Raw genomic sequence first — 23,425 nt, 5'->3', positions numbered from 1 at the left:
AAAGATGCCGCGAAGTCCGGCGTAGCACGCGAACACCCTCTCGCACAACAAGAGTCCGAGTCCGAGCCTGCGGCAAATTTCACAAAGGACCTCACAGTTTTGGCGGAGGCGGGAGTGGCGGTGAGTAGCAGCTCCGGTTGAAGGCGACTACCAGTGGCGGTTGTCGTCGTTGACGCGGCGTGGCCCCGGCATCCGAGAACAGTCACGGCACCATGACGGCGTTACCGTTGGTCTGCCTGAAGAAGCTGGTCGGCGGGAACACGAGCAGTGCTGTGGGTAGCGCTCCCGAAGTCCGGATGACTGCCGCTGGAGCGCAGGGTCTTCACAGGATCGGCGTACCCGCTGTCCGGTCGACTGCCGCTGGTCTGCCAGGCTACCTCGGGCTAGACGCTCCGCTGGTTGCCCTCGATCGCTTCTCGATCTTTCTCGAACCCCAAGCCTCGTTCCTCTTCTTTTTCGCCTCCGTCGTCTGGAGCCCCCTTCCGATATTCGCTTCTTTCTCTTCACTCCGCCACTCGCACGCTTGCTGCGCCTTTTCCCCGCCGTTTCTTTTTGTATTTCCCGCGCTCAGGGCACTTCATGACATCACCCCCCGCACAAGAAAGTTGCCGGGTGAGAACACGGGCACTTTCACAACTTCTCGCGAAGAAAAATGACGAAGGATGTGAAAAGGCAAAAGTGGCGCGAAAAAAAATTCTAGAGCATAGACGCGCCTCATAAAATCGGCGCCTACATTCTCGTATTCCTTGATGTTGGGGACCGTGAAGAAATACTCCTGCAAAAATAGGCTTCATCTAAGCACGTGGTTGTTCAAGTGCTTGGCAGTCTGAAGGTACTGCAGGGGCTGGTGGTCCGTTCGCAGTATGAATTCCTTTCGATATAGGTAAATGTTGTATTTTTGGTCGGCCCCCACAAGCGCTAAGCTTCGGGCTCAACTGTTGAGTAACGACTTTCTCGTGAAGAAAGCATTCGGCTGGCATAAGAAACTGGGTGCAGCTGGGCGTTGAATTCTTGTAGCAATACTGCTCCAAGGCACTTGCCTGAGGGGTCTGTGCGAAGAACAAACTGTTTGGACGTGTCTGCTGCACGCGGAATTGGGGTGGACGACAAGTTTTGCTTCAGAGTGCAGAAAGCTCTCTCGTTGTCGTCGTTCCCGTCAATCACGTCTTTAGCTCATTTGCGCTTCAACTCTGTCAGTGGTTTCGCTATTTTAGCGTAGTCCGGGATGAAGCCTCGGTAGTAGCCTGTGAGGCCTAGTAAGGAGCGGACTTCCTGTTTCGTTTGAGGTCTTTTTGAGCCTAAGATTTTGTCCAACGTCTTATCCAATGGTTGCACCGTTCCATCTCCTACCTTATGACCCAGAAAGGTGATAGTCTGTGGCCCTATTTCGCACTTTTCAGGTTTCACGGTCAACCTTGCGGCCCGGATCCGCTCGAATACTTCTTTCGATGCAATGATGTGATCCGGCCTAGTTTCAGTTGCGACCAGGACGTCATCGAAGTAGTGATATACGTTTTCCACGCCTTCAAAAACTCTCAGCATCAGTCGAGCGTAGCCCGCTGGAGCGGTCTTGATGCCAAAAGGCATGTACTTGAACTGGTACAGCCCGGACTTGGTTGAGAACGCAGTCTTTTGCCGACTGTCAGGTGCCAAGGGTACCTGCCAGTAACCTTTAGTGAAGTCGAATTTCGAGAAAAATGTCTTTCGCCCTACGCGAGCTAGGAGGACGTCAATTCGAGGTATCGGTTCGCTGTCGGAAACCAGTAGTTTGTTCAGCTCCCTGTAATCTACGGAAGGACGGGTGGTGTTGTCCGGTTTCTTTACAGGAAGGAGTGGCGCGTTGTATGGAGACTGTGACCTCTTGATCACTCCCAAGCGAAGCATGTGTTGCACCACTGCTTCGATGACCTCCTCTAAGGCAAATCGTAGGGGGTACTGCCATACATGAACTGGCGTGGTGCTCGTCAGTTCCAATCAGCATTCTAACAGATCGGTCTTGCCTGGCAAATCGCTGAAGATCTCGCGATAGTCTTCACATAATTGTTGCGCCTCCTGAGTTTGCGACGACGATAGGCTGTTTGAAATGCACACGTCTCTGAACGATTGCTGCTGTTGAAGGGGCAGAAAGGGTATTTCTTCGCCTTCAATGCCTTCCTCCATAGTGTTGATGGCCGCTACACACGAAGATGTCGGCTGTCGTTCTTCGAATTTCTTGAGCATGTTCACGTGAAAGAGGGTGGTCTTCTTGCCCAAGTCGACTTCGTAATCGAGGTCGTCACGCTTTCGAACAACCGTGAAGGGAACCTTCCAGTGCATGGTGAGTTTGTTAGCCTCACTTGGAAGGAGAACTAGGACGCGATCTCCCGGTTTAAGGTTTCGTGAAACGGCCTTCCAGTCATAGTATTTCTTTTGTGTTATCTTCGCCTTTTGCAGCTCTTCCTGGGCAGCTTTGCACGTCTCTTCGAGTCTTTGTCGCAGCTCGACGAGGTACGTGTAGTCCGTACGTCTTCCTCCATGACCTCGCGAGTCCATAGTTCTCTGAGGACTGTCATAGGTCCCCGGACATGTCGGCCATATATCAGTTCGAAAAGCGAGAATCCGAGACTGGCTTGGGGTACTTCCAGGTACGCAAAAAGCAATGGTGGCAAGTAACGGTCCCAGCATCTTGGATTTTCTTGGCACATCCGTCTGAGCATCGTCTTCAGCGTGCCGTTGTACTTTTCTACCAGTCCATTGCTCATGCCATCATAAGGTGTTGTATGGAGGGACTTGATGGACACGAGTCGGTTGACTTCTTGCATGAGCCCTGAGGTGAAGCTTCGGCCTCGGTCCATGACGATTTCTCTTGTAAGTCCCACTCTGGAAAACATTTCAAGAAGCCCTTCTGCGACGTGAACGCTGTCAACGCTCGGTAGTGCGACGGCGTCGGCGTAGCGTGTCGCGAAGTCTATCGTAGTTAGGATATATTTGTTTCCTTTCTCGGAAGCCGGTCTGATCGGGATAATTAGGTCGACTGCCACTCTCCAGAACGGAGTGTCGATGAGCGGCATACTTCCTAACGGTGCGGTGCCTACTCTTCCTTTCGGTGCAGTCTTTTGGCAGATGTCACACGACTTCACGAATCGCTTCACGTCGGCATGCATGCCCGGCCAGTAAAATTCGTCAAGGAACCTGTCCGTTGTTTTGCGGATGCCTTGGGGTCCGGCCATGATGCCTTCATGTGCCATCTGTAACACTGCGTTCCTAAAAGGTTGGGGTACCACCACCTGCTTGAATTAGCGTCCAGACAAAAGGTGATACGGCCGGAACAGCAATCCACGACAATCTACGACATATTTGTAGTGGTTGCCACTCCTGGATCTGAAAGTTGTCCCTGCTTCCGAAAACCGTCTTTCAAGCTGTCATCTTGTTCTTGTTTTTCTTGAGTTCATCTCTCGTGACCTCCGCGATGTTAAAGCTACCTGTAGGCAGCCTGTTGATTTCTGCGACCGCCACGAGCTTCTGAGAGTCTATCGCAGTATTAGAGCTGCCCGGGCCTTGAACTGGTTCTTGATAGTTTTCTGGGGTTGTCTTGGCTTCATCAACGTGTGGATGCCATTTCCAGTCAGCGTCGTTGGGTGGTCTGGCTCCTGGTATGTTCCCTAGTAATAAATCAACAAGGTATCCTGCATGCATTTCACTAGAAGCATCCCTGAAAAGTAGGGCGTGTGGACCTTGACGTATGCTTTTTGAAGTTGCTGCGCAGTTTTGTCCACGAACATCACACTGGAAGCTTGGCCCGTCAGACAAGAGTCTGGCACAAGATCACGGCGCACGATACGATATCACTGCCGGAGTCTCGTAGCACCCATATTCGCTTCCCGTACATTTCCCCAGTCACCACAGGTAGGTTTTTAACGTTGATTCTTGAATCGCTCTTTTCTAGCTGTTCGGGGGTCCTGTTCTGTAGACGTCGGCACTTTGCTACGGCGCAAGCCGAAACCTGTTTCGCGTCGCCCTCTTTGCCTCGACAGTTCTCGGTTCTATGGCCAGGTTTTCGGCACTTGCCGCAGCTACCATGCCGTCCTGGCATTTTACAGTCACCAGCATGGTGGCCTAGTTTACCGCAGATGAAGCAACCTTGGGTGTTCCTTCATTTTGGGGCCTGATCTGCACTCTGGTCCCGTCTCGGTTCATCTCGGGCCTTACCCAAGTTTTTGATGGCCTGTGCCTAAATGAAGTGGTCGCATGCTTCTGCCATCTCCTTAGTTGTCTTGCAGTTCCTTTCCTTGATAAAGACTGCTGGTTGCGTCTGGCAGCACTTCATGCATTGTTCCACAATCATCCTGTCGCGCAGTTCGTCGAAAGTTTTCGCGACGACGAACGTCTCTAGCCACCTGTCAAAATAGCCAGCAAGGCGAGAAACGAACTGTACGCCGGTTTTAGCGTCTTCGGCTTTCGCATTCCTGAACATTTTGTTTTACCCCTGCGAAGTGAAGCAGAATCCTTAAAGCAGGGCCAGCTTCACTTTTTTGTAATCTAGGGAGTCCTCATGAGTCTTTCTCCCTATCACTGTCAGCGCTTCACCCGCGAGACACATGCTCAGAGCTACTGCCCATTCACTTTCAGGCCACTTCTGCGAAAGCGCGATTCTTTCGAACCTGACAAGATAGGCTTCGAGATCGTCTCTCTTGTCATCAAAAGGCGGGATGAGCTTGTGAGGGCTGACTGCCGTTGCGTGTCCTGAGGCTACAGGTTGAGGTTCTGAGCGATCAACTTGCGTGCTATCCCTCGCGAGCTCTTGCAAGCGGATCTTCATCTCTAATGTCTTCTGCTCCCGCTCGGATGCTTCTTTCTCACGTTGCGTTTCTTCCCTCACGCGTTCTGCAGCTTCTTTCACCGTCTCACGCTCTGCCAGCCATTCTTCCCTTAATCGAGCCTGCTCAGACTTCACCCATTCCCGAAGCTCCGCGTCCTTGTAACCCAATTCCTTTCCTAGAGCTATAGTCTTTTCGAGGTCCATGCTGCCACTTCACTCGTGAATTCCACTCGGTTCTACGCCCTGCTCTTCAAGATGTTAGGAAGAGTCCTGTCGCAGACGCCACTTGTGATTTTATGGCAGGTTCAGGGCTGTAGTGGGACAGCTCACAAGTGACGAGGCAGGTGACCTTATTGAAAGCAACAGAAGTATTTATCAATAAAATAAAAGGTAGAAAGAGAAGGAGAAAAAAAAACGAATAAAGATGCCGCGAACTTAGGCGTAGCACGCGAACACCCTCTCGCCCAAGAAGAGTCCGAGTGCGAGCCCGCGGGAAATATCCACAAGGGGCATCACAGTTTTGGCAGAGGCGGGAGTGGCGGCGAGTAGATCGGAAGGGGGCTCGAGACAAGGGAGGCGAAAAAGAAGAGGAACGAGGCTCGGGGTTCGAGAAATATCGAGAAGCTATCGAGGGAAACCAGCGGAGCGTCTAGCTCGATTTAGCCTGGCAGACCAGCGGCAGTCGACCGGACTGTGGGTACGCCGATCCTGTGAAGACCCTGCGCTCCAGCGGCGACTATCAGTGGCGGTTGTTGTCGTTGACGCGGCGTGGCCCCGGCATCCGAGAACAGTCACGGCATCATGACGACGTTACCGTTGCTCTGCCCGAAGAAGCTGGTCGGCGGGAACACGAGCAGTGCTCGGGGTAGCGCTTCCATAGTCCGGACGACTGCCGCTGCAGCGCAGGGTCTTCACAGGATCGGCGTACCCGCAGTCCGGTCGACTGCCGCTGGTCTTCCAGGCTACCTCGAGCTAGACGCTCCGCTGATTGCCCTCGATCGCTTCTTGATTTTTCTCGAACGCCGAGCCTCGTTCCTCTTCTTTTTCGCCTCCCTTGTCTCGAGCCCAGTTCCGATCTTCGCTTATTTCTTTTCACTCCGCCACTCGCACACTTGCTGCGCCTTTTCCCCGCCGTTTCTTTTTGTATTTCCCGCGATCAGGGTACTTCATGACAACGCCAAAAGCCGCGTAACAATGACTCCATTACAGCTCCAACATTTACGAAAGAATCACTGGTCATGCTTTCAGTACCGTGCCCGGCTCCCGTTCTTTCATCGAAATTTCTTTCTCAATACCATGGGCCTTACCGAGTACTGGAACAACATCACCTGTGAACTAGCAGGTTAAACCTGTAACGACCACCTCGGACCACAGACTTCATGGTCGCGAGACGGTTCAAGTCTAGAGGCTGAAGACATACTATGACCCGCTAGTTTTGAGTTCCCCGTAGGTCGCCAGGATAGCTCCTTTTTCCGCCGGGGGTATAGCTGTGAGCATGCTGCACCCATGACAACTGTGATGAGCGTGAGCCACAACGGGCACATCCCCCTACGTGAATATGCTGCGCCGGATGCCGCATGAGGAAGAGGACGCGCTCGCGATGGTTCAGTGTCGCGAAAAGCTGGTCGTTTCGCTCACCTCGTCTGCATCGATGCCTCGTTCGTGAATAAACAAGTCCAGCCATCTACCGCAACGGCGACTATCTCTTTTATAATATATATGTCTTTGACACTCGAGTCACGGCCCGGGGGTTAAAAAGAAGGTCCCCTTCACCCTCAGTAGTCCGAGGGGCACTGGCTACCACCCCCAAGCACAGGAAACAAAAATACCTAAACATAAATACACCGAAAAGTGGAGGAGAAAATCGCCCGCCGGTGGCGTAGTGTTTATCACAACAGACCGGTATTCTGGAGGTCGTAAGTTCGGATCCCACCTGGTGGGCGTTTTTTCTCCGCTTTCTTGCTTTCTTTCCAAATTTTAACTGTTTTATTGACCTACCGCATCCTCCCCTTTGCTTTTCGAGGTTTTCTTGACTGCCAACTCTTATTTCTGTGTTATTTTCAATGAGCCCCTCATTTCCCATTCTGATTCGCTACATGCATTACGAGGGCCAGTTCCGGCAGTCTTGGTGCCATAGGAAGATTAAGAGGGTTCAACGCTGGTCCACCACTCTCGACATGTCGTAGACACTCGAGTGACGGCCCAAGGATTAAAAAAAAGGTCCCCTTCACCCCGACTAGTCCCAGTGGCGCTGGCTACAACCCCCAAGCACAGGAAACAAAAAAATACCCCAGAAAGTGAAGGGGAAAATCGCCCCGCCGGTAGCGTAGTGGTTCTTCGCACCAGGTGGGTATTCTGGAGGTCGTGGTTTCGGATCCCACCTGGCGGGCATTTTTTCTCCGCTTTCTTTCTTTCCAAATTCTTTAACTGTTTAGATAACCTACCACAACCTCACCTTTGCTTTCCGAGGTTTTCTTGACTGCCAACCCTTATTTCTGTGATATTTTCTACAAGCCCCTCTTTCCTATTTTGATTCGCTACATGCATAGCGAGGGCCGCTGTTTCGGCAGTCTTGGTACCATACGGAGCTTAAGAGGGTTCAACGCTGGTCGACCACTCTCGACATGGCGTAGACACTCGAGTCACGGCGCGGGGATTAAAAAGAAGGTCCCCTTCACCCCGAGAAGTCAGTGTCGCTGGCTACCACCTCCAAGCACAGAAAAAAATTACATTGACATAAATACCCCAGAGAGCGGAAGGGGGGGGGGGGATCGCCCCGCCGGTAGCGTAGTGGTCATCGCACCAGACCGGTATTCTGAAGGTCGTGGGTGCGGATCCCACTTGGCGGGCATTTTTTCTCCGCTTTCGTTCTTTCTTTACAAATTCTTCATTGGTTTCAATGACCTACCACAACCTCCCCTTTGCTTTCCGAGGTTTTCTTGACGGCCAACCCTCATTTCCAGGTTATTTTCTACGAGCCCCTCATTTCCAATTCCGATTCGCTATATATATATATATATATATATATCAAGGTTGCAGTCGTCATTGCCAGTGCTATTCGGCTTTTTTCGAAATATTTAATAGGGCCGAATGACGTGTGCTTGTCACGTTTCTTTGATTCATTGATAAATAAGCGAAAATATAAGTCGAGAAAAAATCCGCCGTTTTTCCGGGAGCGGGACTCGAACCCACATCTCCGCATTACCGGTGCGGTGCGTTGGCCATTACGCTATCCCCACAACGGCTTCTCTCTCGACTTTAAAGCGGGGGTTTATATTTACAAGAGCTCTGAGGCCGGTCAACTAGCGCCGCCCCTCGACTACCGCGGGAGACGTAGAACGTCTTCTTTCCCAGCGGCCGCCACGTAGAACGTGGTCGGAGGTCGGGGTTAGCAATTGGCATATCCGAACTGCTGGAGCCAGTGCCTCGTAATGCATGTAGCAGAACAGAGAGATACGGGACGAGGGACTCTGTAAAGATACATATCAAGGTTGCAGTCGTCATTGCCAGTGCTATTCGGCTTTTTTCGAAATATTTAATAGGGCCGAATGACGTGTGCTTGTCACGTTTCTTTGATTCATTGATAAATAAGCGAAAATATAAGTCGAGAAAAAATCCGCCGTTTTTCCGGGAGCGGGACTCGAACCCACATCTCCGCATTACCGGTGCGGTGCGTTGGCCATTACGCTATCCCCACAACGGCTTCTCTCTCGACTTTAAAGCGGGGGTTTATATTTACAAGAGCTCTGAGGCCGGTCAACTAGCGCCGCCCCTCGACTACTGCGGGAGACGTAGAACGTCTTCTTTCCCAGCGGCCGCCACGTAGAACGTGGTCGGAGGTCGGGGTTAGCAATTGGCATATCCGAACTGCTGGAGCCAGTGCCTCGTAATGCATGTAGCAGAACAGAGAGATACGGGACGAGGGACTCTGTAAAGATACATATCAAGGTTGCAGTCGTCATTGCCAGTGCTATTCGGCTTTTTTCGAAATATTTAATAGGGCCGAATGACGTGTGCTTGTCACGTTTCTTTGATTCATTGATAAATAAGCGAAAATATAAGTCGAGAACAAATCCGCCGTTTTTCCGGGAGCGGGACTCGAACCCACATCTCCGCATTACCGGTGCGGTGCGTTGGCCATTACGCTATCCCCACAACGGCTTCTCTCTCGACTTTAAAGCGGGGGTTTATATTTACAAGAGCTCTGAGGCCGGTCAACTAGCGCCGCCCCTCGACTACCGCGGGAGACGTAGAACGTCTTCTTTCCCAGCGGCCGCCACGTAGAACGTGGTCGGAGGTCGGGGTTAGCAATTGGCATATCCGAACTGCTGGAGCCAGTGCCTCGTAATGCATGTAGCAGAACAGAGAGATACGGGACGAGGGACTCTGTAAAGATACATATCAAGGTTGCAGTCGTCATTGCCAGTGCTATTCGGCTTTTTTCGAAATATTTAATAGGGCCGAATGACGTGTGCTTGTCACGTTTCTTTGATTCATTGATAAATAAGCGAAAATATAAGTCGAGAAAAAATCCGCCGTTTTTCCGGGAGCGGGACTCGAACCCACATCTCCGCATTACCGGTGCGGTGCGTTGGCCATTACGCTATCCCCACAACGGCTTCTCTCTCGACTTTAAAGCGGGGGTTTATATTTACAAGAGCTCTGAGGCTGGTCAACTAGCGCCGCCCCTCGACTACCGCGGGAGACGTAGAACGTCTTCTTTCCCAGCGGCCGCCACGTAGAACGTGGTCAGAGGTCGGGGTTAGCAATTGGCATATCCGAACTGCTGGAGCCAGTGCCTCGTAATGCATGTAGCAGAACAGAGAGATACGGGACGAGGGACTCTGTAAAGATACATATCAAGGTTGCAGTCGTCATTGCCAGTGCTATTCGGCTTTTTTCGAAATATTTAATAGGGCCGAATGACGTGTGCTTGTCACGTTTCTTTGATTCATTCATAAATAAGCGAAAATATAAGTCGAGAAAAAATCCGCCGTTTTTCCGGGAGCGGGACTCGAACCCACATCTCCGCATTACCGGTGCGGTGCGTTGGCCATTACGCTATCCCCACAACGGCTTCTCTCTCGACTTTAAAGCGGGGGTTTATATTTACAAGAGCTCTGAGGCTGGTCAACTAGCGCCGCCCCTCGACTACCGCGGGAGACGTAGAACGTCTTCTTTCCCAGCGGCCGCCACGTAGAACGTGGTCGGAGGTCGGGGTTAGCAATTGGCATATCCGAACTGCTGGAGCCAGTGCCTCGTAATGCATGTAGCAGAACAGAGAGATACGGGACGAGGGACTCTGTAAAGATACATATCAAGGTTGCAGTCGTCATTGCCAGTGCTATTCGGCTTTTTTCGAAATATTTAATAGGGCCGAATGACGTGTGCTTGTCACGTTTCTTTGATTCATTGATAAATAAGTGAAAATATAAGTCGAGAAAAAATCCGCCGTTTTTCCGGGAGCGGGACTCGAACCCACATCTCCGCATTACCGGTGCGGTGCGTTGGCCATTACGCTATCCCCACAACGGCTTCTCTCTCGACTTTAAAGCGGGGGTTTATATTTACAAGAGCTCTGAGGCCGGTCAACTAGCGCCGCCCCTCGACTACCGCGGGAGACGTAGAACGTCTTCTTTCCCAGCGGCCGCCACGTAGAACGTGGTCGGAGGTCGGGGTTAGCAATTGGCATATCCGAACTGCTTGAGCCAGTGCCTCGTAATGCATGTAGCAGAACAGAGAGATACGGGACGAGGGACTCTGTAAAGATACATATCAAGGTTGCAGTCGTCATTGCCAGTGCTATTCGGCTTTTTTCGAAATATTTAATAGGGCCGAATGACGTGTGCTTGTCACGTTTCTTTGATTCATTGATAAATAAGCGAAAATATAAGTCGAGAAAAAATCCGCCGTTTTTCCGGGAGCGGGACTCGAACCCACATCTCCGCATTACCGGTGCGGTGCGTTGGCCATTACGCTATCCCCACAACGGCTTCTCTCTCGACTTTAAAGCGGGGGTTTATATTTACAAGAGCTCTGAGGCCGGTCAACTAGCGCCGCCCCTCGACTACCGCGGGAGACGTAGAACGTCTTCTTTCCCAGCGGCCGCCACGTAGAACGTGGTCGGAGGTCGGGGTTAGCAATTGGCATATCCGAACTGCTGGAGCCAGTGCCTCGTAATGCATGTAGCAGAACAGAGAGATACGGGACGAGGGACTCTGTAAAGATACATATCAAGGTTGCAATCGTCATTGCCAGTGCTATTCGGCTTTTTTCGAAATATTTAATAGGGCCGAATGACGTGTGCTTGTCACGTTTCTTTGATTCATTGATAAATAAGCGAAAATATAAGTCGAGAAAAAATCCGCCGTTTTTCCGGGAGCGGGACTCGAACCCACATCTCCGCATTACCGGTGCGGTGCGTTGGCCATTACGCTATCCCCACAACGGCTTCTCTCTCGACTTTAAAGCGGGGGTTTATATTTACAAGAGGTCTGAGGCCGGTCAACTAGCGCCGCCCCACTGGCTCCAGCAGTTCGGATATGCCAATTGCTAACCCCGACCTCCGACCACGTTCTACGTGGCGGCCGCTGGGAAAGAAGACGTTCTACGTCTCCCGCGGTAGTCGAGGGGCGGCGCTAGTTGACCGGCCTCAGAGCTCTTGTAAATATAAACCCCCGCTTTAAAGTCGAGAGAGAAGCCGTTGTGGGGATAGCGTAATGGCCAACGCACCGCACCGGTAATGCGGAGATGTGGGTTCGAGTCCCGCTCCCGGAAAAACGGCGGATTTTTTCTCGACTTATATTTTCGCTTATTTATCAATGAATCAAAGAAACGTGACAAGCACACGTCATTCGGCCCTATTAAATATTTCGAAAAAAGCCGAATAGCACTGGCAATGACGACTGCAACCTTGATATGTATCTTTACAGAGTCCCTCGTCCCGTATCTCTCTGTTCTGCTATATATATATATATATATATATATATATATATATATATATAAATATAGTTGAACTTTCTAAGATGGTAGAGAACACAAGAAAAGAAATCTTTCAACAAGGTAAAAGCACGATTGTTGACAACGTTTCAGCAAAGAGACTTGCTTTCGTAAGGGCAATCTCTCACCTGGCTGGCACGCGTTATATAGGGGTAGGTCCCCAGATCAGAGGGGAGAAGGAAAGAAGGAAGTGAAATTGAGAAAGCGGATTGGTTTGGGAGTATGTCGGGGGAGAGATTCAGGGGCAAAGAAGGTTGGCTAGTTTAAGCCGCGAAGTAGGTCACACGGAAGTCAGCTGGTGATTGATATTCGTGGAATTTTTGGAGAGAAGGGATGAGAGGGTGTTTGTTGACCCGCCGCGGGGCATATGGAAAGGATCTCAGAACCACGGGAAGCAGACCAGGTGGTGAGCGTGGGGTCTTCATCAGAAACTATCTGCAAACCTCAGGACAAAAGAAAAGATACAGAAGAGGGAAAATAACTAGGTCAAGGAAAAAAGAGAAAAATAGGAGAAAAAAAACAAGGAGGAAAACCAGCAATGACCCGGCAACTGAAATGGCATGTGTCACCCGCGGCAACATTCCTGGAACAGGCCTGTCCTGAAATTCAAAAGCGAAAAGATAGAGTGACGTACTGGGCACAAGAACACGCAGAGTAAAAAAAAGAGAAATAAAATAAATAAAATTGAATTCCAAAAGCGAAGGTTCGAGGGATGCGGGTGAGTATTAAGCTAGACGCCAAGGAATAAAAAAAAGAGAAAATTAGGTGACCAGGTAAGAACCAGAGTGAGCGGTAATAGTCTTTGGATAGGGTATATGCAAGACATTGCCTATTTCTGTATTCCCAGTGCATATCGCAAGGATTCCAAGTAGCCCCTAGACGCATTATTCCAGTAGATTCCATGGAGTTGAATTTGTGAATTAAATAGGATTCTCGGTATTGCCTGTCCCTAGGAGACCTGAAGTTTGGCTGAAGTATGTACAACTTTAGGTCATCAAAAAATGTGGCCTGGTTGGTTGAAATGCTGCTCTACAGCTATGGAGCATTTGCTAAGAGTATCTGCCCTGCGACGAGTAGGACGTAGGCTCATAGGTTGACTCGTTTCACCTATATACCGTTTGTGGCACATTGAGCATTCTAACATATACACAATGTTGAATGAAGTGCAGGTTAAACTTGAATTAATCTTGTGGACATAATTACTGGCGGTGCTTTTTACAATGCAGTGGGTCTGCAGGTGCCTGCATGTTTTGCATCTGGGGCGGGAGCAGCTGGCTATGACTGGTTGCTTTGAAGGCCCCGTTTTAGCATGCGCTAAAATATCTTTTAGATTCCTGTTTCTCCGGTAGGTTACCCTTGGGGGCTTCCAAGAAAGTCTTTCTAAGTCGGTCGTTACTGGCTAAAATGGGGTAGTACTTGCGCAGTATATTGTTTACGTTTGGAAGGGCGATTGAAAATTTAGTTATTAGGTCAGGCGGCCTGGCGCTTTCGTTTTGTCGCTGTTTGTTGAGCACGTCATTCCTTTTGAGATTAGATGCGCGTTGGTACGCCTGATCGAGCGAGCTTTTGGGGTGGTTCCTGTTAATAAGGGTGGACTTCAGTTCATCTAGGTGCTCTACGTAGTCACTGTCATCACTACATACTCTTCAAAGCCTGGTGGCTTGTCCTACAAGGATCCCTTGCTTGCAGTGTCTCGGGTGATGGCTTTCATATACTAGGGAGTGCTGCCTGTCAGTTGGTTTTGTAAAAAGCGTGGTTTTAAGTTCATTGGTGTCTACCATGAAGGTAGTATCTAGGAAGTTCACTTTTTAAAGAATACTGGCAGGAGAATATAATAGTTGGAAGCGAAGAACTGAGATGAGATATAAACGTTTCCAGAGTCGCGCGACCATGATCCCAAATCATGAAGATGTCGTCTATGTAGTTGAGGTTAACCTGAGGTTTATGCGGAAAAGAGCTTAATAGAGTTGCTTCAAGTTGCCCCATGAAAATTTTGGCATAGGTCGGCGCGAATGGAGTACCCATGCTGGTTCCAAAAACTTGCAAATAGTAAGAACAATCGAATTCAAAATAGTTGAGAGTTAAAACTAGTTTTAAAAAAGTTATGTACACTTCTGGCGCATGTTAGTGCGGGCTCTCTGATAGAGCTTTTGAAATAGCTTCAATTCCTTCGACGAAAGGGATGTTTGTTTAGAATTCGGCAACGTCAAGAGTAACAAGGAGGGTTCCATTGGGTAGGCGCCCACCCTTTTTTATCTCTTCTATTATGCGGAGGAAGTGGGGGTGTCCTGAACGAATAAAGGAAGAAGAGTCGGAATGTCAGATAGATAATGGTACAGAAACAGAGATAATGCTTCTGCTGGGGTATTTTTATTGGAAACTACGGGTCTGCCAGGAATGTCGGCAGTGAATAATAATTGTACGGGGAATTTGTGGACTTTTGGGAAGAGGTAAAAACAGCCTGCATGCTTATTATTTGGTTTCATAAAATTTAGATCAGTGGTCGTTATTAATTCTCTAGATCGCAGATCTGCGAGGCTCTGAAGGATTTTTCGGCTGCATTCCTGAGTCGGATCGTAATCTAATGGCTTGTAGTGGCAAGGGTAATTGAGCTGCCTATTAGCTTCATCTTTGTATTTCCCCATGGGTAAAACAACTATGCCACCACCTTTATCGGCTGGCTTTATGAGTATGTCGGTTCTAGCTGATAGGCTATTCAGGGTAACTTCTTCCGACGGACTTAGGTTCTTGCGCTAGTTTGATCGCTTGGTTGTTGCCAATAATTCTCTTGATACTAATTTTGAGTACAGTTCTAATTCTGGGGATTGATGAACATCTGGAGTCTAAGTGCTAGGAGGGTGGAAGGTGCACTTGTTAATGTCACGTTGGTCCTGCTTTTCCGAAAAAAACTCGCTTAGTCTCATTCTCCGAGAAACTTCAGTGAGATCTTTATGTAACTCGTATTCATTCACATGGTTATTTGTTGGACAGAAAGTTAGACCTCGTTCTAAGATACCTTTTTCCTCGGCCGATAGTGTTTTGGAAATGTCAATGACGTTGCTGGGGCCGGTAGCGAGGGAGCACGTTTTTTCTATAGGAATTTTGGCTGGGGGATGAGGTTCTACTAAAGCAATCTCTGTATCGAGGGGCAAAATTGCATGACCTAATACTCCATTGTCCGGGCTATTGCGCGGCTGATTTTCTACAGTGCAAGCTGTAATTCGCAAGAGAAGCTGGTCAAGTTGAAACTTAGCCGCTTGCCTATTACTAAGATCATTTTTCTTATGGTTTATAAAAATATTGAGATCAATTTTCTCCTTCTCAGTTTGTGAAAGAGCTTCAATCTGGTCATTGAAGAGGCTGAGTTGGCTAGTACAGTGGTCTCTAAGAATTTCTAAGAGGGAAAGCGAAGCAATAGTGAGAATACTTTGCCACCTGGCAGCTAGTTCAGGAGGGAGCTCACCAAGGGCACAACTAACTTTTAGGCGGAGGCCTTTTGGGATATTTTTGCTTTGGAGTTACGAGGAGTACGTTTTCAGATGAAATCTGTAGTTGGTTTGTTTGCCGCTAGTTTTTGAGCTTTGATGAAAGAGCGGGATTTAGGTGTTGGAGCATTGAGCGGTGTACTCGGTGGTAGTCATTTGCGTTTGTTTCGAGCAGACCTCCGGGGTGACACTTTTTTGCTTGGAGTCAGTTGTTTAGGGGGGCTGCTTGGGGTGAGGTCCACATCGATGCCTGTTTGGGTGCCTGTTTGCGTTATACTGCGTGTTGGGGTCTGCATGAACGATGAGCGTGATGTCTTTTGTGGGTCGGGTTGTTGTTCGCCTGCGTGCTGTACAGCTGGTGTTGTGGCCACGTTCACGGTTTGTGTGCTAGCGTCACATGTGCTGTTCTTAGGTGGACATGATATTTCGCTACGGTTGGGGGTGTTGGGCTGGTTCTGTTGTTTTATGCTGGCCGGAGACGGGAGGCTGATGCGTGAAATTGGGAGCGTCACCTTAAATGAGTTCCTCAGCCTGCACTTGATGTTTTCTGAAATAATTCGGACGCCTGGAAAGTTAGGGTGTAGTCTGTCCTTGGCCAGGTGTCCTAAGCGGTCGTGGCGAATTTTTGCGTGGTGGATGATGTCAACGTTGCTTTTGTTGTGTCGAAAGTACATGAGGAAGTCGTTAAGGTTAGCTGACCTTTGTGAGTGTGCTAGAAGTATGTGTGTCTGGGGTATGTCTGGCTTGTGTTTGTTTTCGATCCTGGGAAGTACTGTTGTGAGGGTTATCTGTGCTTTGGGCCTGTTGGTATGAACGTCGTGAACAGGAGTTTTCATGGCCTCGATGGTGCTTTCAGCGGTGTTGTTCTTTAAGTTGCTAGTGCCAAAGTGAAGAATGAAGTGAGTTATGCTGCGTGGGGCGGCGTCAATGAGTTTTCTTTCTGATGTCATGGGTTGTGGCGCCGCTTTGAAAGCTGATGTATGGTGAATGTTGTCCGGAAGGGAAGTGGTCGTGAATGTACCTAAAGTGGCTATCACCGATCAGAGCTACGTGTGCCAGAAAGAGGAGAGGGGGCTTACCTTGTTGTGTCATCTTCGTACAAGAAATTCAGGGAGCAGTTGAACTTTCCAAAATGGTAGAGAACACAAGAAAAGAAACGTTTCAACAAGGTAAAATCACGGCCCTAAGCACTGGGGACCTAGCTCTACATCAAGCGTGCCAGCCAGGTGAGAGATTGCCGTGACGAAAGCAAGTCTCTTTGCTGAAACGTTGGCAACAATCGTGCTTGTACCTTGTTGAAAGTTTTCTTTTCTTGGCTATATATGTGTATATATATATATATATATATATATATATATATATATATATATATATATATATATAGCACATTAGAATGGGAAATGGGGACTCGTTGAAATCAGACAGAATTAAGAGATGGCAGTCAAGAAAATCTTCGGGAAGCAAAAGGCAGGATGTGGTAGGTGATTGCAAGAGATAAAGAATTCGGAAAGAAAGAAAGTGAAGAAAAAATGCCCGCCAGGTGGGATCCGAACCCACGACTACGCTACAAGCAGGGCTATTTTTCCCCTGTAACCACTGTGCCGGTAGCGTAGTGGTTATCGCACCAGACCGGTATTCTGGAGGTCCTGGGTTCGGATTCCACTGGGCGGGATTTTTTTTCTCCACTTTCTTTCTTTCCAAATTCTTTATCGGTTTCCATGACCTACTAGATCATCTCCTTTGCTTTCCGAGGTTTTCTTGACTGCCAACCCTTATTTCTGTTTTATTTTCAACAAGCCCCTCATATCCTACATATATATGCGTGTGTGTGTGTGTGGGACTGTGTGTGCATATTTATATATTTATAGACCACGACGAGGGCATGTCCCTTTGCTTGAACATTGGCAAGAATCGTGAGCCCTACTAATAAACTCTGCACTATTTGGATTCGTTAAGGGCCTTTCCACTGAGACTGACTGCCCTTCTAGCGAAAAAAGAGGCAATTGTTACCTCCTTTGAGCAGTATTTGTACACATTAAGAATATTCATCGAATATTGAAAGGCGTTCGACTATATTGATCATGTCAGTTTGCTAAAAAACCTCAGCCACTCCGGCTTTCGTGGTACCTTTTTGCGGTTACTAACCTGCTACCTTTACATTCGCCAGCAGGAAGTGCTTATTAATAACCATAGTTCCCGTTTCAAGCGTGTTTCTTCAGGAGTACCGCAAGGAAGCATCTTAGGAACCTTGTTTTTTGCATATATATTATGATCTGGCCAATATTGATAGCTCTTGTAATATAATGGATGCAGATGACACGACCATGCTCCTTAGCGCGGAAAACGAAAGTGATGAATTTCGCTTATCCAACGAACTGCTTGATAAACTGGCGCGCTAGAGCGGAGTGAATTCATTCACAATTAATTCAAATAAACTTAAAGCAGTCCTGTTTAGATCAAGAAACCGTACAGTTCACTGCCACAACACGCAAAAACTACGTAATTCCGAAATTGAAATTGTACTTACGCTGAAATGTCTTGGGGTAGGGTTTGAGCAACACATGTCGTGCAATTCTCCCGTTGACCTCGTGTTATCAAAACTTGCTCGTATTACTGGTGTTCTTTCTAAACTTAGGTTTTGTTTGCCCAAAAGTGTGAAGCTTGTGCTATATCAAGCCATGTTTTTATCGCATTTGCAGTATTGTCACTTGGTATGTGACAATACCCCAAATAAGGCGAATATTGCTAAACTTTCCAATGTACTAAAAAAGGCAGTTCGCATGATCATGAATGCAGCATACGGTAGTCATACAGCCTCCTTTTAGGACGATACAAAGTTAATACCAGTGACCCATTTCTATAAATCTTTGCTGCTCAAACGCTACCAAACCAATGTAAAAAGAAATAACCACATACTATGCAGTGTTTCCAAACTTCGGCTTAAAATGTACCCGCGAAATAATCGCCGGGCTGGCCGCTGGCAAATACTGACAAACCGAACGAATTACGGTGAACTAATGCTACGTTATCAGTTGCCTTTTCATTTGAACAGTGTACCATGTCTATGAGACTTCATGGATCATCCGTTTTATGTATGTGAATTTTATGATGTACTGTGTGTGTGAATTTTATAATGTGTTGAATGTGTGAATTTTATGAAGCACCGTGGCTGGTGATCAACCAGGTGTTACAATATTATAAATTTAAGGCCTGTCCTGGATGCATCTTTTTTATTTAGGGTCCGTGGACACTGTCACGCCCTTTCTATGGCTTTTTGTTCACGGCCCTAAGCACTTTGTGTTGGAATAAACTGATGTGATTTCATTTGATTTGACACAGTCTCTGCAATGTTACTTAAAACATGTTTACAAGAGGTATGCAGACTACTGAATTGGGAACAGGGGAAGTTACGGTCAATGAGGAATTCCCTAGTAACCTCAGATCTGCAGATGACTTGGCGTTACTAAGTAATTCGGAGGACTACTTGGAAGGAATGGTCTGCACCAGACAAAAAGTGTAAAACCGTGGGCTGAAAATATTACGCCGAAAGCTGCTTATTGTGCGAGCTCTCGTGCGTAGGACTGACAGAAACTATAATTTGAAACCAGTAACCTGTAAAGCTGCACAAGCGGCAGGCCGCATCCTAAAATTATCGGCAACACACTCGAGTGCTGTCCGCACAATGTCTCGCCAGACAGGAAAACAACGTAGGCCTAGCACTCAATTGGATCGCAGCATTGGACCCCTAGCATTCGATCGCAGCAGTGATGCCGGCGGCTGACAACCCCTTTTGTATTTTTGTTCAGCTGGCTGCAATCCTTGGAACGTGCCCTGCTGCCTGCGCGGGTCGACTACGACTGGCTCCTGATTTCGACGCATGTCCCTTGTTTGACTCGTTACCTTGCGTCGATCATGGTTGGCCTCCTTGCGCAACATTGGAGCCCTACTACACAGAAGCCAGTGCGACATCGTCATCAAGGCTGATGGACCATATAACCGACTGGCGGAACCCTTCTCCCTTCAGTGGGCATTGGATCGCAGCAGTGATGCCGGCGGCTGACAACCCCCTTTGTCTTTTTGTTCAGCTGGCTGGAATCCTTGGAACGTGCCCTGCTGCCTGCGCGGATCGACTGCGACTGGCTCCTGAGATCGACGCATGTCCCTTGTTTGACTCGTCACCTTGCGTCGATCATGCTTGGCCACCTTGTGCAACATTGGAGCCCTACTACGCAGAAGCCAGTGTGACATTGTCATCAAGGCTGACGGACCTTTTAACCGGCTGGTGGAACCCTTCCCCTTCAGTGGGCATTGGATCGCAGCAGTGATGCTGGCGGCTGACAACCCCCTTTGTCTTTTTGTTCAGCTGGCTGCAATCCTTGGAACGTGCCCTGCTGCCTGCGCGGATCGACTGCGACTGGCTCCTGAGATCGACGCATGTCCCTTGTTTGACTCGTCTACTCGCGTCGATCATGGTTGGCCAACTTGCGCAACATTGGAGCCCTACTGCGCAGAAGCCAGTGTGACATCGTCATCAACGCTGACGGACCATATAACCGGCTGGCGGAACCCTTCGCCCTTCAGTCGGCTTTGGATCGCAGCAGTGATGCCGGCGGCTAAAAACCCCCTTTGTCTTTTTGTTCAGCTGGCTGCAATCCTTGGAACGTGCCCTGCTGCCTACGCGGATCGACTGCGCTGGCTCCTGAGATCGACGCATGTCCCTTGTTTGACTCGTCATCTTTCGTCGATCACGGTTGGCCACCTTGCGCAACATTGCAGCCCTACTGCGCAGAAGCCAGTGTGACATCGTCATCAAGGCTGACGGACCAGATAAGCGGCCGGCGGAACCCTTCGCCCTTCAGTGGGCATTGGATCGCAGCAGTGATGTCGGCGGCTGACAACCCCCTTTGTCTTTTTGTTCAGCTGGCTCCAATCCTTGGAACGTGCCCTGCTGCCTGCGCGGATCGACTGGGACTGGCTCCTGAGACCGACGCATGTCCCTTGTTTGACTCGTCACCTTGCGTCGATCATGGTTGACCACCTTGCGCAACATTGGAGCCCTACTGCGCAGAAGCCAGTGTGACATCGTCATCAAGGCTGACGGACCATATAACCGGCCGGCGGAACCCTTCGCCCTTCAGTGGTCATTGGATCGCAGCAGTGATGCCGGCGGCTGACAACCCCCTTTGTCTTTTTGTTCAGCTGTCTGCAATCCTTGGAACGTGCCCTGCTGCCTGCGCGGATCGACTGCGACTGGCTCCTGAGATCGACGCACGTCCCTTGTTTGACTCGTCACCTTGCGTCGATCACGGTTAGCCACCTTGCGCAACATTGGAGCCCTACTGCGCAGAAGCCAGTGTGACATCGTCATCAAGGCTGACGGACCATATAACCGGCCGGCGGAACCCTTCGCCCTTCAGTGGGCATTGGATCGCAGCAGTGATGCCGGCGGCTGACAACCCCCATTGTCTTTTTGTTCAGCTGGCTGCAATCCTTGGAACGTGCACTGCTGCCTGCGCGGATCGACTGCGACTGGCTCCTGAGATCGACGCATTTCCCTTGTTTGACTCGTCACCTTGCGTCGATCATGGTTGGCCACCTTGCGCAACATTGCAGCTGTACTGCGCAGAAGCCAGTGTGACATCGTCATCAAGGCTGACGGACCATATAACCGGCTGGCGGAACCCTTCGCCCTTCAGTGGGCATTGGATCGCAGCAGTGATTCCGGCGGCTGCCAACCCCCTTTGTCTTTTTGTTCAGCTGGCTGCAATCCTTGGAACGTGCCCTGCTGCCTGCGCGGATCGACTGCGACTGGCTCCTGAGATCGACGCATTTCCCTTGTTTGACTCGTCACCTTTCGTCGATCATGGTTGTCCACCTTGCGCAACATTGCAGCCGTACTGCGCAGAAGCCAGTGTGACATCGTCATCAAGGCTGACGGACCATATAACCGGCCGGCGGAATCCTTCGCCCTTCAGTGGGCATTGGATCGCAGCAGTGATGCCGGCGGCTGACAACCCCCTTTGTCTTTTTGTTCAGCTGGCTGCAATCCTTGGTTGGTCCCGCCCTACTCTTTTTTTCAAAACGCTCAAACAACCTTTTTCTGCTGCTGTTCCCATTCCCAAGTGTTCTTGCCTGCACCGTTGTGGAGTGTGTTTTTGTTACTAAAATGTTGTTGGTCAGCGGAGACATTGAGCTCAACCCAGGTCCCACGAAACAAGACGCTAGCAAACAGAACAGTGACGTTCTTCTGGCTATTCAAGATTTAACAAAACACATTGACCAACACCATGACACTCTCATTAAATCCATAGACGAAGTGAAAGAAAACCCAAAGTTACTTGAGTCCAAAGTGTTAGATTTGACAACTCGCTTAACTTGTCTAGAAAAACGAGTCGATTCGTTTGAGGATTTTCAAGACGGCTCTCATGTGCAGGAAATGGTAGCCACCGCCGTTCGAAGGGAACACGCTTCGCTCCAAGCGCGTCTTGATGAGTTCGAGGATAGGTCTCGCCGTGAGAACTTGATTTTCTACGGAATTGAAGATTCAGCGTCAGAAACATGGGCCGATTCTGAAGAAAAGGTCCGGTCAATTCTTACCTCTACGTTTTACTTGCAGCTACCTGACGAGGCTATTGCGCGTGCTCACAGGCTAGGAACGTTTTCGCCAGATAAAACTCGGCCCGTGACAGCACGTTGCACTTCTTTCTAAACTAAAGATAGTGTTTTGTCTCAGAAGTCTAAGTTTCGTGACACAGATACATCAATCAGGCAGGAATTCTGCAAGGCTACACGCGCCACCCGGAAAAATCTAATGGACTTCGCCAAGGCGACTGGTCAAAAATTATCTCTTAAATACAATGAAGTGGTTATTCGCAATAAAATATACACCTACTGCGCATCTTCAGATCGCGTGTACGAAATAGAAACGAACGCAGTTGACCCCTAAATTCCTCCTAATCGCGATGATCCTGCTATCAGCGGCCCACCTTCTCCACTGCAGCTAGATGCTAACACAAGCTGTAATACCTCTACTCCCGACTGTTGTTTTTTGCTTTGTAATATCAGACGTGTTATCAACAAGCGTGATGCCTTGTCTTCGTTAGTAAACACGTGCCTCTCTGATGTGGTAGTTTTGACCGAAACCTGGCTGTCGTCAAAAGTTGAAAACCGTTAGATCCTGCAGTGCGACAAAAAATTTTCATTTTTTAGGTGTGACCGTGGCTCGCGTTCTGGTGGCCGTGTATTGATCGCTGTTTCAGAGGAATTCATGTCTTTTAAGATTCCCATTGTATGTTCCCTTGAATTGGTGTCCATTCGAATCCGCATAAATCACAAAGATGTCATTATTTGTGCATGTTATCGCCCTCCGAATGCGCCATCTGGTTTTTCCAGTGACTTTCATGACGTCTTAAGCAACTTGCACGTGAGGTTCCCCGCTACACCAATTCTAATTCTAGGTGATTTTAACTTTCCTGATATTTCGTGGAACAGCTCCCATATATCGCCTGGCTCTGGCTCCTCTGAAAGTGCCTGCTTCCTCAATACATGCGCGCAATTCAATTTAACGCAGCTTGTTATGTGCCCCACTCTCATTACACATTCCAGCGCTTCAACTTTAGACTTAGCTCTAACTTCTCACCCCGATCTCGCGCAGTCGCTTTCTGTTTTGCGAGGCCTCAGTGATCACGAAGCAATCGTTTTCAACCTCCCCTGCGCATCGCCCCGTAAACAAAAAAGTAAAAAGGCATTCAGGGACTGCAGTAGAGCTGATTACGGAGCCATTAACAGCGAACTTGAACATTTCAGCTCTATTTTTGTAGAAGACTTTACCCAAAGATCTGTCAACGATAACTGGATGCTGTTTAAAAATAAAGTTGCCGAACTTGTTAGCAAGTACATACCGCTACGCGAAATTGCAAGTAACAATCAATCACCGTGGTTCACGCCAACATTGAAACGCTTGTCCAACAAAAAGAAGCGTGTTTACCGCCGAGCCAAGCGTTCTAATTCATCTGAAAGATGGGAGGTTTACAAAAATGTAGCCGATGAATATGGGCGTGCTTTTTCCGCGGCAAAGGAGTCCTTTTTCAGCAAACGCTACCGTCAATTCTGCAAAACAATCCCCACAAATTTTGGCAGGTCT

General features: G+C 48.9%; 1 pseudogene; it reads left to right on the top strand.

The window, feature by feature from the left end:
* The first annotated feature begins 212 nt into the window (after positions 1-212).
* LOC144160984 (uncharacterized) lies at positions 213-21,906 on the top strand (annotated as a pseudogene).
* The last annotated feature ends 1,519 nt before the right edge of the window (positions 21,907-23,425 follow it).

Source organism: Haemaphysalis longicornis, unplaced genomic scaffold (genome assembly GCF_048455015.1).
Source record: "Haemaphysalis longicornis isolate Haplotype H1 unplaced genomic scaffold, Haemaphysalis longicornis Haplotype H1 scaffold_11, whole genome shotgun sequence".
Classification (NCBI taxonomy): domain Eukaryota; kingdom Metazoa; phylum Arthropoda; class Arachnida; order Ixodida; family Ixodidae; genus Haemaphysalis; species Haemaphysalis longicornis.
This window is presented reverse-complemented; position numbering and strand designations above follow the sequence as displayed.